At 44.0% G+C, this 14,137-nt stretch overlaps 1 protein-coding gene across 3 annotated transcripts in view; it reads right to left on the bottom strand.

Annotated features, from left to right (window-relative positions):
- Positions 1-13,134, bottom strand: part of OSBPL3 (oxysterol binding protein like 3) — a 148,800-nt gene extending 135,666 nt beyond the window's left edge. For all 3 annotated transcript variants that reach the window (XM_075271421.1, XM_075271419.1, XM_075271420.1), the window contains exon 1: positions 12,938-13,134. The gene's annotated coding sequence lies outside the window, so the exon portion shown is untranslated. The remainder of the gene's footprint in view (positions 1-12,937) is intronic.
- Positions 13,135-14,137: the final 1,003 nt, after the last annotated feature.

The following is a 14,137-nucleotide window of genomic DNA, read 5'->3' as shown; positions in this document are numbered from 1 at the left end:
AGAGATGAGCTGTAATCTTTGAGCTATTAAGTCAAGGGTGAACATACCACCTGTGGAGACTATGCAGTTGCACAGGGGCCCAAAGAACGGGGGGCCTGACCAGTTTCAGGTACAGAACTCTGAAATCAAAAGGCTAGGTGACTCTGGGCCACAAAAGAATAGCATGGTAATAAAAAATATTTGGCAATCACTATTTGTTTTCGGGGTTTTTTGCTACCCTTCCAGCAAAGATTGCAGAGCATGTCACTATTTACAGTGTGAGAATTTAGTATGGGTTAGTAAAAACGAAATGGATGGTACAAGGATTGGTATCTGTGCATCATCCATGGTTTGCATTGACCCATACATTTGAATGAATACACAGAGTTGCAAAAAAAGGATAGATATAGGACCTGCTCCATATTTTATGGCCCGGGCACACATCTGTAAAAACTATATGGGGCCATAAAAATGAATGTATCCATATATTATGTGCTATTACAGACCCATAAGTGTGCTTAATATACAGCAACTGACTATGGTCATGTGCATGGGGCCTGAGTAAGGGAGTCATGTGAGGTATTTACATGGTGTATGTATGTATGTATGTAACTGATGTGTGTCTAGTATGCACTCTGTATATAGTAGGCAAGTAACATGTGCTGTGTGTGTCTGGTATACAAGTGACATGTGCCATATGTACCTAATATCTAAGTTATGTGTGTTGCATGTGTGTGACATGTGTGCTTTACAGTGATAGAGGAAAATAGTGTTTTATGTGCTTGTGTGCTGGAGTTAAAGGGGTGGTCCAGCATTTAATATCCTATCCTTAGAATAGGCTACAATTATCTAATCATTGAGGGCCAACAGCAGTCCCCCGTGCGGATCAGCTGTATGGGGCTGCCTGCAATGCAGTGCATGGTGCGAGAAGCAGATAGCTCCACGCCCTGTACAGCGTCCAGGTACTGATACTGCAATACAGTAACCATTGAAGTGACCATTTAACACATTTCCACTGCCACATGGAAAACTGTGGCAAAAACACATAACAGCTTTTCCTATGCACTTGTGAGGTCATTTAGCTGCAGCTCCATGTCTGAATTTGCTCCTAAACTGGCCATATACACTCAATGGCTATTACAGTAATACCTCAACATTCACAAGGTTAGTTTCCAGAACTAGTCACGGATCGCAAGGAATCGCGAATATTTGGTACGAGCACTTAAAATGCTAATTAATGCTTATTTCTAGAGTTGAACCCCTAAATATAATGAATGTTACCCCTACAGTACTGTATTCTAATTCATTTTCTGCCGTTTTCTTTTCCACTCCACTGTACATATCCAATGGGACACTACTACCCAATAGCAAAGGGGATTTTTTTTGCAAATTAAGCAGATCTGTGGAAAAATCACAAATGCATATTTGTTAGATTCCAAAGAAAATATTTAAGTCTGTGAATTTGCGAATTCAGAAACGTGAATGAAAGAGGTATTACTGGACTTAAAACTTCGTCTTGACTGAGCAAACACGTTTCCTGCACTGCTTTTCAGAGTAAGAAAACTACTTTTATTGCTAATAAAGAAGACATGTTTAACACTTTCTCGGCATTGGCAGTCTATTGGATGTGCTAGTCAAGGGCCTAGTATATAGATCCACATACATACATGCGGAACAGAAGGCAATTTCTTGTACAGAATAGTGAAGCAGGCTATGCCATCCTATACAGTGACTGCCGGTAATAAAGTGTATACTGCGCAATAGTTTGCTGGGGATGGAGGCCACTGGATTTGCTGCCTGGTAGTAATAAAGTATCCTGTGAACACTGCACAGACTCCTCCAGAGCCCCTTTGATCCTCTTCCAAATTAGAGACTTGTATATCTTCTCCTATAATACACAGGAGCAGATGTGCTTACGGGACGTCACTAGTAAAACTTCTAGAATGCACATGGTGACGGCTCCACAAACTGTCCCTTAAGGGTCCATGTACATAAGCATGTGCTCAGTCAGTGTGCTAGCCGTGTTGTGCCTCGCTAGAATGCTGACCCATTATTTCTATGTCCCCATACACACACCTTTGAGGCACACAGATATCATACATGTTACATTAGTGCCCTTTTACCACAAACCCAACACAGACTTGTACTTGTAGCTGTGGGCAAAGTCGTGTCTATATGGCGACATACATGCTGGTTCCTATGGATCTCTACTTCATAATCATAAACCCACTGTATTTGTCCTGTGTAGGGTGCGCTACTCCATCCTAGAAGTGCATCCAAGAGTAGATCTGTAATATAACATGTGCTGAAGGATACCACAATATTAGAATTAGAGGCACGTGAAGAAACAACATGAGTCTATTGATTTGTATAAGTGCCCTGTGACAGATCCATAAGACATGTGTGTATGAGCCCTTAAGGTGCTTATTCCTCCCATCAACACGTTTTTAATGGAGCCAAGAAAATGAATGTTACATCTATCATTTATATAAGCCTGAGTTAAGCACATGTCCCCTCTCCTGACTTGTCTGTTTTGATACCTGTATTCCACATGAAATAACCATTCAGGGGTCATTTTTCTGCTTGCCTGTTGCTGTTCCTCTGTTATTCCTCCTAGAAATGTATGAATAGACTGATAACTGGATGTTATCAGTTGTGGATGTCCCTACACAGTCTAAGGCTAGGGTCACACTAGTGTTTGATGAGGAACAAATGATAATACCGAGCAACCACAGGAATAGATTGTTAATACAATACAAGGAAGATTGGCAGCAGCAGTAATTCAATCCAGAACCCCTTAGGGAACAGAAGATGCAGGAGAATGACCGATGGATATGAAGAAAACCGCGCTACTCTCTTGGGATAAACCAATACACGCACTTTATTCCACTTTCTAAAAACACTTGAACTCATTTTCTTTTTTGGTAATTTTTTTGGGGACAAGGCATTCCTTTTGACTCAAATTTGCTGTTCTAGACTGAGCTTCTTTTATAAGAGAGGCTGGATAATTTTTGTCCTTAAATCTTGAAGCCATAATCTTACTCTGAGCCACAAAGTCCGATTGGTTTGTACAATTTCGTCTCAATCTTTTGAATTGTCCATATGGGACATTCTTAATCCACTTATGGTAGTGTAGACTTTTAAAATTCAAAAGACTATTACTATCTACTTTTTTGAAAAATGTTTTCGTTTGTATGCCTTTCTCGTTACCCATTAAGACTAAATCCAGATACTCAATTTCCTTTTCATCTATTCTGCCTGTTAGATTTATCCCCCAGTTATTATTATTTAAATAGGCTGTAAATTCGTGAAATGATGTGGTGGTGCCTTCCCAGATAAAAAGCAGATCATCAATATATCGTTTATAGAATTTAATATTGGTGGTCCAGGGATGATCTTTTAATATAAAGGATTCCTCGTAGCGGCCCATGAAGAGGTTTGCAAATGCCGGGGCAAATTTAGTCCCCATGGCCGTTCCCTTTACTTGAATGTAAGTTTTTTGCTCAAATTTGAAGACATTATGAGTGAGAATAAAATTGATTCCCTCCAAGATAAAATCTTTTTGTTTCTCAGGCATAGAGGGATCAGTGCTTAAGTAACTCTTAATCGTCTCTAAGCCTTTATCGTGTGCAATATTACTGTAGAGTCCTGTAACATCTAATGTGGCCCACTGATAATTTTTACCCCATGCCATGGGTAATAATTCATCCAAGAGACTCACCGAGTCTTTAAGATAAGATGGTAATTTAATAACGTATTTTTGTAATAGAAGGTCGATGTAATGGGAGAGATTCCTTGTTGTAGCATTCACACCTGAAATTATCGGGCGTCCTGGAGGGTTAACGGGATCTTTATGAATTTTAGGTAAATGGTAGTAGAGGGCTGCTGTTGGATTTTTGACAAGCAAATATTCCTTTTCTTTTTTATTTAGAATGCCCTCTTTAAAAGTTCTCAGGATAAGTTTCACATATTCTGAATAGTGTTCAGTAGTTGGATCTCGACTGATCTCTTGATAATAGTTAGTGTCGGATAGGATACGGGTGGCTTCAAACATATAGGTCTCGCGATTCTGGATAACAATGCCACCTCCTTTATCCGCACCCCTAATTACAATACTCGAGTTTTCTTTCAACGTTTTTAGGGCTCTTTTCTCTGCTAGGTTAAGATTTGTTGGAACTTTAGTTACTTTGTCTAGTTTCCTAAATTCTGACGAAACTAGAGAATAGAATGTCTCAATATTTGCCCCTTTATGGTGTATAGGATAAAACTTTGATTTTGGTTTTAGATTGGTGGTAATGGGAAGGGGTGGGCTTAAGGGAGAGGCTGTGGGTTGTGGGGAGTGGACTATGTGAGTAGTGGAAGGACTTCCTTCAGAAATGCGACAGGATGGCCCAGGATCGAGGGCTACACCCTCTATAGAATTGAAACTTAGATGGGAGGTAGAGGGACCTGATTGAGGGCAATCATTTTTTTTGGTAATTGCAAAATGCCTTGATAGGGTCAATTTCCTTATAAATTTGTTTAGATCTACAAAAAGATTTAAATCATCAATCTTTTGTGTTGGACAGAAGGAGAGACCTTTTTTGAGGAGGCTTACTTCTGCCTCTGTTAGGTTGTAGTCGGAAAGGTTAAAAATTCCTAGCTCCTTTAGATTTTGTTTCTTTTGGGGTTTGGGCTGCTCAGATCTAGAGCCTGCACGATGCTTTTTTCCGCCTCTACAGCCTCTTTTTCTTTTTCTATTGGGGTAGGTGGACTGTTTGTTATCTTTCTCTTTGTCCCTATTGGAGTATAGAAGTCGGAAATTCTGGTTAATCGTGTTTGTAAAGGGGCCTCTTGGATATGATACGTTAGGGGGGTTAATGTCTGAGGAAGGGCTAAAAAACGTTCCTATTGATGATCTGCTTTTTATCTGGGAAGGCACCACCACATCATTTCACGAATTTACAGCCTATTTAAATAATAATAACTGGGGGATAAATCTAACAGGCAGAATAGATGAAAAGGAAATTGAGTATCTGGATTTAGTCTTAATGGGTAACGAGAAAGGCATACAAACGAAAACATTTTTCAAAAAAGTAGATAGTAATAGTCTTTTGAATTTTAAAAGTCTACACTACCATAAGTGGATTAAGAATGTCCCATATGGACAATTCAAAAGATTGAGACGAAATTGTACAAACCAATCGGACTTTGTGGCTCAGAGTAAGATTATGGCTTCAAGATTTAAGGACAAAAATTATCCAGCCTCTCTTATAAAAGAAGCTCAGTCTAGAACAGCAAATTTGAGTCAAAAGGAATGCCTTGTCCCCAAAAAAATTACCAAAAAAGAAAATGAGTTCAAGTGTTTTTAGAAAGTGGAATAAAGTGCGTGTATTGGTTTATCCCAAGAGAGTAGCGCGGTTTTCTTCATATCCATCGGTCATTCTCCTACACTAGTGTTTGAGTCTCTGTATGAGACTGTCCTACAATCCACTTAAAGAGGACCTTTCACCATATCTGGGCACAGGCAGTGTTATATACTGCCAGAAAGCTGACAGTGCGCTGAATTCAGCGCACTGTCGGCTTTCCCGATCCGTGCCCGGTGTAAAGCGCTATCGGTGCCGGTACCGTAGCGCTTTACAGTCAGAAGGGCGTTTCTGACCATTAGCCAGAGACGTCCTTCTGCCTCGCGGCGCCAATCGCGCTGTGCTGTGGAGCCGGGAGGAACGCCCCCCTCCCCTCCTGATAATGCTCGTCTATGGACGAGCGCTGTGAGCAGAGGGAGGGGGCGTTCCTCCCCCGCTCCACAGCACAGCGCGATTGGCGCCGCGAGGCAGAAGGACGTCTCTGGCTAATGGTCAGAAACGCCCTTCTGACCATAGAAGAGCTACGGTACCGGGCCGTAAGCTCTTCACACCGGGCACAGATCGGGAAAGCCGACAGTGCGCTGAATTCAGCGCACTGTCAGCTTTCTGGCAGTATATAGAACTACCTGTGCCCAGATATGGTGAAAGGTCCTCTTTAACATCGGTGGAGAGAAGTTCTACAGGGAAGAATTTTCTCTCCACCGTTTTCAGAGGAAACCAAGCAGGCTCCATTATAGTCTATAGGGCCCGCGGGTAACTGCTTTTTAAGCAGATAGGGTTTCCATATTTCAGGTCCGCAAGCGGACCCAAGGGACGGTAGCGCCAAACACTAGTGTGAACCTAGAGTTATACTGTTTGAATGATGCACAATCTGGAGACAACATGCTTATAACAAGAGGAATGGTAATGCCCGACTGTCAATTCACGCCAAGGCTACACTGCACTATTTTTGCAGCGCTACTTATTTATTTTAAGGGGGCGTTCAGACTACTACTACTACTAGGTAGTGTCCGCTCCTAGTGTCCGCTCAAAATCTAGCACGGACATTAGGAGCGGACACTAGCTGTGTCCGTGACACCTGTCATTTATTTAAATGGGCATCGGGTGCGTTCTTTTGCACTCCGTGCCCTTCCTTCCCTGTCCGCATGTAAAGATGTCCGACTTTTCAAGCGGACAGAAAAACCCTACATGTCAGCCACGGATTCAAGGTGGAATCTGCCACGGATTCAAGGAATTTGGAGACATAATCCTCCTCAAAATAAGCTCTCAATTCAGTGGTGATATTTCCTCTCCAATACAAAACCCATATGCCTTAGCTTTCTTATGTGTCCTGTTACGGTTCACTTTATCTGCAATAGGACGTGCAGATGATAAAGTTATTTTCTCGGTTTCTGCATACGGCCGGTATTTATGATGATAAACTCCCACTGACACTAGGAAAACTGATGACTGACAATATTTTTACGGAGGCTCTTAAATATATGAATTTTAAATGAAAAAGCAATATATGTAAAGCAGCAAAAAAAGCGTTTGATGTTTTCAAAGGGTTTTGAGATCTTGTTTAATTTGAACAGAAAATACTACTTTAAGGTATTGAAATAAAAGGGTTTTTCTGTATGGAACAGATGACCTACCCACAGGATACAGGACCTATGTATTATCACGGGGGGCCCCAATGGTCACTCTAATGGGGTCCAGAGTTTTGTGGTGAGGTGAAGTCTGTATTCTTTGATCAATTCTATTAAGGAGTTCTAGAGCTGGAAGCAGATGGCTCAGTAGACTGTGCAGTAGCCATGCTGGATCAGCTGTCATTCCCTTGCTGTAATAGCACGGCATGGTCACTACACAGTGTACTGAGCCATCTGCTTCCTCTATACAGTGTGCTGATCCAGCTGCTGGATGATGCATTCCCACCAATCTAATATTTATGTCATATCCTTAGAATAGGACGGCCATGTACGAGTGTCTCTCCCCATTTATTTCTACGGCAGTTTTGAAAAACAACTACCGTAAGTCAAATCATGAACACAAATCCTCAATCCTGAGAACCTACCGTAACAACTAAACTGCTAAGGGCTAGTTCACACGGGGTTCCAGATGAACACATTCCGTCACAGCTGCCGCAACAGGATGCCGGTGCACTGCATCCGTTCGCGGCTTTCCGCTCCAGATTAGGCCCAAATGAATGGGCCTAGTCCGGAGGGTGGTGTCGTGAGGCGGATGCTACGGCTGAATCAGCTGCGGAATCCACGTGAAGAAAGGACAGCTCGCTTCTGTTTTCCGCGAACGGGAACATACTGCTCACGGAAAAAGGAAATGACTGGCTCCCATTGATTTCAATGGGAGAAGGCAGGATTTTGACACGGATTCCGTGTCAAAATCCTGACCATTTTGCCCCGATCTGAATTAGCCTTAACATTATTTTTTTTTTTCCTAGCATATATGGTCTAATTTTTTTTTTTTTTGTCCTTATTATGAGGTGAAGTAATAAGTTGGATTTCTATGCCATGAGTGCAGCATTATAGGAATTTCCGGTCCCTAATGCATGTTTGGGTCCCATCCACTATAGCAATAGTGCCAGGAAACTGAAGTTTTACGCCTATTCTATCTTCTACTTCCCCTTCCACTCCCATACATTGCAACAGCTTCCAGATGACCTATGTGGGATCCTGGTGTGGGACCCCCACCGATCAGATACTGAAGACCTATTGTATATATAGTAGAGATGAGCGAACAGTGTTCTATCGAACACATGTTCGATCGGATATCAGGGTGTTCGCCATGTTCGAATCGAATCGAACACCACGTGGTAAAGTGCGCCAAAATTCGATTCCCCTCCCACCTTCCCTGGCGCCTTTTTTGCACCAATAACTGCGCAGGGGAGGTGGGACAGGAACTACGACACTGGGGGCATTGAAAAAAATTGGAAAAAGTCATTGGCTGCCGAAATCAGGTGACCTCCATTTTAGACGAATAGTGGATTTCAAATCCGGGTCATATGAGAATGTGAACTTTGTGACTATGAGACAGGGATAGCTGTACAGGCAGGGATAGCTAGGGATAACCTTTATTTAGGGGGGAATGTTATTAAAAATAACTTTTTGGGGCTCTATCGGGTGTGTAATTGTGATTTTTGTGAGATAAACTTTTTCCCATAGGGATGCATTGGCCAGCGCTGATTGGCCGAATTCCGTACTCTGGCCAATCAGTGCTGGCCAATGCATTCTATTAGCTTGATGAAGCAGAGTGTGCACAAGGGTTCAAGCGCACCCTCGGCTCTGATGTAGCAGAGCCGAGGCTGCACAAGGGTTCAAGCGCACCCTCGGCTCTGATGTAGGAGAGCCGAGGGTGCACTTGAACCCTTGTGCACCCTCAGCTCTGCTACATCAGAGCCGAGGGTGCGCTTGAACCCTTGTGCACACTCTGCTTCATCAAGCTAATAGAATGCATTGGCCAGCGCTGATTGGCCAATGTATTCTATTAGCCTGATGAAGTAGAGCTGAATGTGTGTGCTAAGCACACACATTCAGCTCTACTTCATCGGGCTAATAGAATGCATTGGCCAGCGCTGATTGGCCAGAGTACGGAACTCGACCAATCAGCGCTGGCTCTGCTGGAGGAGGCGGAGTCTAAGATCGCTCCACACCAGTCTCCATTCAGGTCCGACCTTAGACTCCGCCTCCTCCAGCAGAGCCAGCGCTGATTGGCCGAATTCCGTACTCTGGCCAATCAGCACTGGCTAATGCATTGTATTGGCTTGATGAAGCAGTGCTGAATGTGTGTGCTTAGCACACACATTCAGCTCTACTTCATCGGGCTAATAGAATGCATTGGCCAGCGCTGATTGGCCGAATTCCGTACTCTGGCCAATCAGCACTGGCTAATGCATTGTATTGGCTTGATGAAGCAGTGCTGAATGTGTGTGCTTAGCACACACATTCAGCTCTACTTCATCGGGCTAATAGAATGCATTGGCCAATCAGCGCTGGCCAATGCATTCTATTAGCGTGAACTGAGTTTGCACAGGGGTTCTAGTGCACCCTCGGCTCTGCTACATCAGATTGCTACATCTGATGTAGCAGTGCCGAGTGTGCATCAGATGTGTAGTTGAGCAAAACTGACTCAGCACTGCTAAGTCTGCATTCGCATAGGAATGCATTGGCCAGCCTTCGGCCAATCAGCGCTGGCTCTGCCGGAGGAGGCGGAGTCTAAGGTCGGACCTGAATGGAGACTGGTGTGGAGCTATCTTAGACTCCGCCTCCTCCAGCAGAGCCAGCGCTGATTGGTCGAGTTCCGTACTCTGGCCAATCAGCACTGGCCAATGCATTTCTATGGGGAAAAGTTAGCTTGCGAAAATCGCAAACTGACAGGGATTTCCATGAAATAAAGTGACTTTTATGCCCCCAGACATGCTTCCCCTGCTGTCCCAGTGTCATTCCAGGGTGTTGGTATCATTTCCTGGGGTGTCATAGTGGACTTGGTGACCCTCCAGACACGAATTTGGGTTTCCCCCTTAACGAGTTTATGTTCCCCATAGACTATAATGGGGTTCGAAACCCATTCGAACACTCGAACAGTGAGCGGCTGTTCGAATCGAATTTCGAACCTCGAACATTTTAGTGTTCGCTCATCTCTAATATATAGGTCTTCAGTATAAGGCATGCATTGGCTTGGATTTTTAAAAACAGTGAATGTGCCAAATTTTAAAAAAAAAAGCAAAAATGTGCTAAAAAATAAATAAATAAATAACACTCACCTGTCGAATCTCTGCTACAGAACTTCAGCAATGACACTGGGTCCAGTCACGTGGCCACCAAAGCCCATGACTGGCCTAAGTGTTGATGCCCACATGTAAGGGACAAGACCACTGCCAGATCTAACAGCAGGTGAGTAATAGTATTAATTTTCTTTGTACTGAGGCACGTTGCGTGCTCTTAGATGAATTTTTCACATTCCCAGGCAATCCCTTTAAATGTGGCAAATTCTGTATTTCTTCATGGATGCCAGTTATCGCTATATATAATTCATTTTGCCTTGAAAAACATTGGCTGTCACTGTGAACATTTAGCTGACAGCTATCCCAGCACACAGAAGCTTCTCATTTCCCAGTAGGTGACTACGCTCCCTTGTGCTGATGTAGGAAATACTACAAAGATATACTGTACAGCAGCGATCCTGTGCCAGCAAAGCATTTCCTATGAGATGACTGAAGATTTACTGGCAAAAAAAACCTCCAGTGTAACTGCTCTTATATCCCCAGTGCACGGTGGCCAAAAATAAACCCAGATCTTCTCCTGAATTCACTCCGGAACTGGCTGAAAATACGCACGGAGCTGGGCTTATAACTGCGCTATTATCTTCTATGGACACAAACAGGACGGAGATGAGAAGAAAACTGATGATTTGGGTCTATGATCAGGACCGTCCTAAAACCGGGATGTCTGCCAGCAAAAGCCGATCCAAAGAAGGATTTTTTTTTTAAATTGTGATTAACTAGTTCAGTGCCAGAGCAAAGTGAAAAGAAAAAAACTCCCTTGACTCTGGTGACATGGCATATTTGTTGTAGACTTTCCGCGAAAGTAGCACAGCATGCTGCATGTCAATGGGGTCTTACAGAGCTCAATTCACATGGTGCAGAAGACATTAGATATCCGCATATGCTACCTGTATTGTGAAGGAAAATCTGTATTGTGGCAAAATCTGCATTGAAATAAATCTGGATTTACCTTCTGTGTTATAAAGGGACAGCCTGCCTAATAAAAAAAACCGCCTGCAGTGTGTATCATGTAAGCGGCACATCATAATTCACACACGGGATAAAGGTAATCACATACCTTCATGAGCTGTCTGACAAATGAGCCGACCACTATTTGTTATAACCCCCCCCACACACACATATATATACATGCACTCTTGGGTCAGATGAGAGTGCATGGGTTTTCAACAGGAAGACAGACCTCTTTTAGGGGAACAGGGTAAATTTTAACATGTACCATCAGTGGCGTAACCGATGGCCCCGATGCAATCTTTTGTACGGGGCCCCGGGCCCCCCACCTCATCCCTACAGCGAATCAGCCTTAGTGTGGTTAGGGGTAATCTGTGGGCCTCCTTGGTTTATGGGCCAGATGGAAGCTGCAATCTCAATACTGATGCCAGTACTTACGGACTCTGAGGCGACTGCATCCTCTATGCCCCTGTGTATCATCCTTTAGAAGGTACCCATACACATAATATAGTTGATGAGTCCAACCACCCTATAGACAACACCTTTGCCCTATTAAAGCATTTTCAGTTCTTGTGGCTATAATATGAGATAACTGCTGACCAAATGCTCGCTCGACTAGTTGACCACCCCATAAACATGCACGATTGGCTGAGCATGCATGTGTTCTCTATGCGGTGAATAGAGAAAGCCGCTGCGGCAACTTTTCTGAGAACAACAGGTAGTTGACATGCGAGTGCCCGATTCTTATCTCCCCTGATACCTGCCGTCAGGAGACAGTAAGGATGGCCCCATACACATTACATGGTTTGCTGATCCCACTAAAGTCATCAAATTTAGAAAAGATACATCTAATGTGCAGACATTTTTTTATACTCTCTCCATCGTTCAGGACCACTATTTCACGCACGAACACCAACGGACCTCATTGATCACAATAGGGTCTGACGGTTACTTATCGTTTCAAAACTGAAAACTGCAGAGAAAAGTCCTCTGACCTCCAATTTTTGGCATTTTTATTTCCAATGGAGACTCCAGAGCAGATGTGAACTTGGCCTCACTGTCCCTTGTTTTTGGGTTGTTTTTTTTTTTAAGTGTTCTGGGCTGGTTCTGACCCCAGATCACGTGACTGGAACCAACACCCAGCCCTTCAGCGCCTCCCCTCCTCTCCCGGGTACTTACCTGTGCCATGCGCTTAGGCTTTACTCTTAAATCTATCATAGCACAGGTAACTACCATTGAAAACCAGAAGAGACGGGATAAAGCAGAGCCTCAGGGGCCGATCACATGACCTAGGCACAGGACCAGCCTGAAACCTCTAGGTCCAGCATCCAAAAACCCTAAGGGAAGTAAGTAATATAAAGACTCCCTGGAGAAACCCTTTAAGTCAGCCTTCTCTAGTATCCAGATCATGCCATTCTAATAGATTGGCTACTGACCTGTCAGATTTATGTCATCCCTTGGGCATACATGGGCACTGATGATATTAGCGGAAACAGTCAGCAGGATGCATAATGCGTTGTTATGTGTGTAACCTCTTTACTAAACTGGTGGTGACTAAGGAAACGAGATATAAATAGGTAAAGCATGAACCTGTAAATGAGAAGTATGCAGAATAGTCCAGTGTGTGATGATATCATCAGGACATCCATGACACCCCATGTGATGTATCAATGAGATAGTAATGATGGGGCTTGGATTGCTCAATACTCCTGCAGTTACTGCTACAACACTGCCATCTACTACTCTACAATCATATGCACACACCACACTACTCTATAAGCATATGCACACAGCACTACTCCAGCACCCAAAGTAATAGCCCCCCTGGTAGCCACAGCCCACCTGGAGGAGTCCTCAGGAGCCCCATGTAAAGTAATGATCGCCTTACCTGTCTGTGATCCCGCCTCATGTAATCGCCTTTCCCGTCTGCTGAGTTACTACAGTAGATTGAGGCACTGAGGTCTCCTCATCACTGGGGCACAGACGGGACGGGGTGGCCGGGAGCTGTCACTGACCACCGCGCAGCTCCGGCACTTTGTGCGCTCAGTCCCCCGCTCCGCTGCACATTGAACTTCTTCCCTTACACCCAGGTTCGGCGCGGAGGCTCCTCCCCCTGCTGTGTGGCAGAGCCCGGGGGGCGTGGTCTCGTAGACCTGACTGACAGGCTGCTGTAGAACAGGACTCGCCTCATTTCCGATACGTCACGTGAGCGCCGCGGGTGGTGGTCGGGCAGGTGCGGGCTGCGCCTCATGTCCTGCTCGGTGTCACCAGGTCTCACAAGTGGCTTGTGAAATGTCACAGGATGTCCAGGGGATTGAGAGATGGCGGAAAGTCACTTACAGGCTCCTTCACACGCACATTGTCGGGGCTTTTCTTTAAGCGTGGGTCCACACTGCTTCTTTTGTCAGGCAGCAAAAAGCAGCTCAGTTTTTTCAAGCTTTATTTTTATCATTCAGGTGTGAGGTGTCCTATTGACTTCAATGGGAGAATTTAGCTTTTGGAACTCTTGTTTTTCTAACAAGAATTTTTTGGGTCCACACATTTTTGTGAAGTTTCTTTTCAGCTGTGTTTTTTTTCCTTTAGAAAAGTATATGGGGAAATGCCTGACGCAAATTTTTGAAGAAAAAACAGGACCTTCTCAACCTGATACCTGAATTTGGGACCTCAAACCAACCACAGATACAGTGCACACAGAGTTTGTTGGCGCTGATTTTAGAGTTCTATTGGGAGACTTTTTTTTTTGCAGGCTTAGGGAGCGTTCACACTACCATCTGTGTCCGATAGCTAGTGTCCGCTGCTAATGTCCGTTCAAAATCTTGTGCGGACATTAGCATCGGTCACTAGCTGTGTCAGTGACATTTTGCATTGATATAAATGGACATCGGGTGCGTTCTTTTACAGTCCGTGCCTGTCCTTAACTGTCCGTTCCCAAAGATGTCCGACTTTTCAAGCAGACAGCATGCAGCTTTTTTTTGTTGCAGATTATGCTGCAGTTTTTTGAGACAAAGTTAGGAAGAGATTGAGCAGAAGGTATTAGTAAAAGAACTTCCCATATACCATATTTTTCGGACTATAAGATGCACTTTTT

This window comes from Leptodactylus fuscus, chromosome 4, assembly GCF_031893055.1.
Source record: "Leptodactylus fuscus isolate aLepFus1 chromosome 4, aLepFus1.hap2, whole genome shotgun sequence".
In the NCBI taxonomy this organism is placed as follows: Eukaryota; Metazoa; Chordata; class Amphibia; order Anura; family Leptodactylidae; genus Leptodactylus; species Leptodactylus fuscus.
Note: the sequence above shows the minus strand (reverse complement) of the source record. Positions and strands in the feature narration are given on the sequence as shown.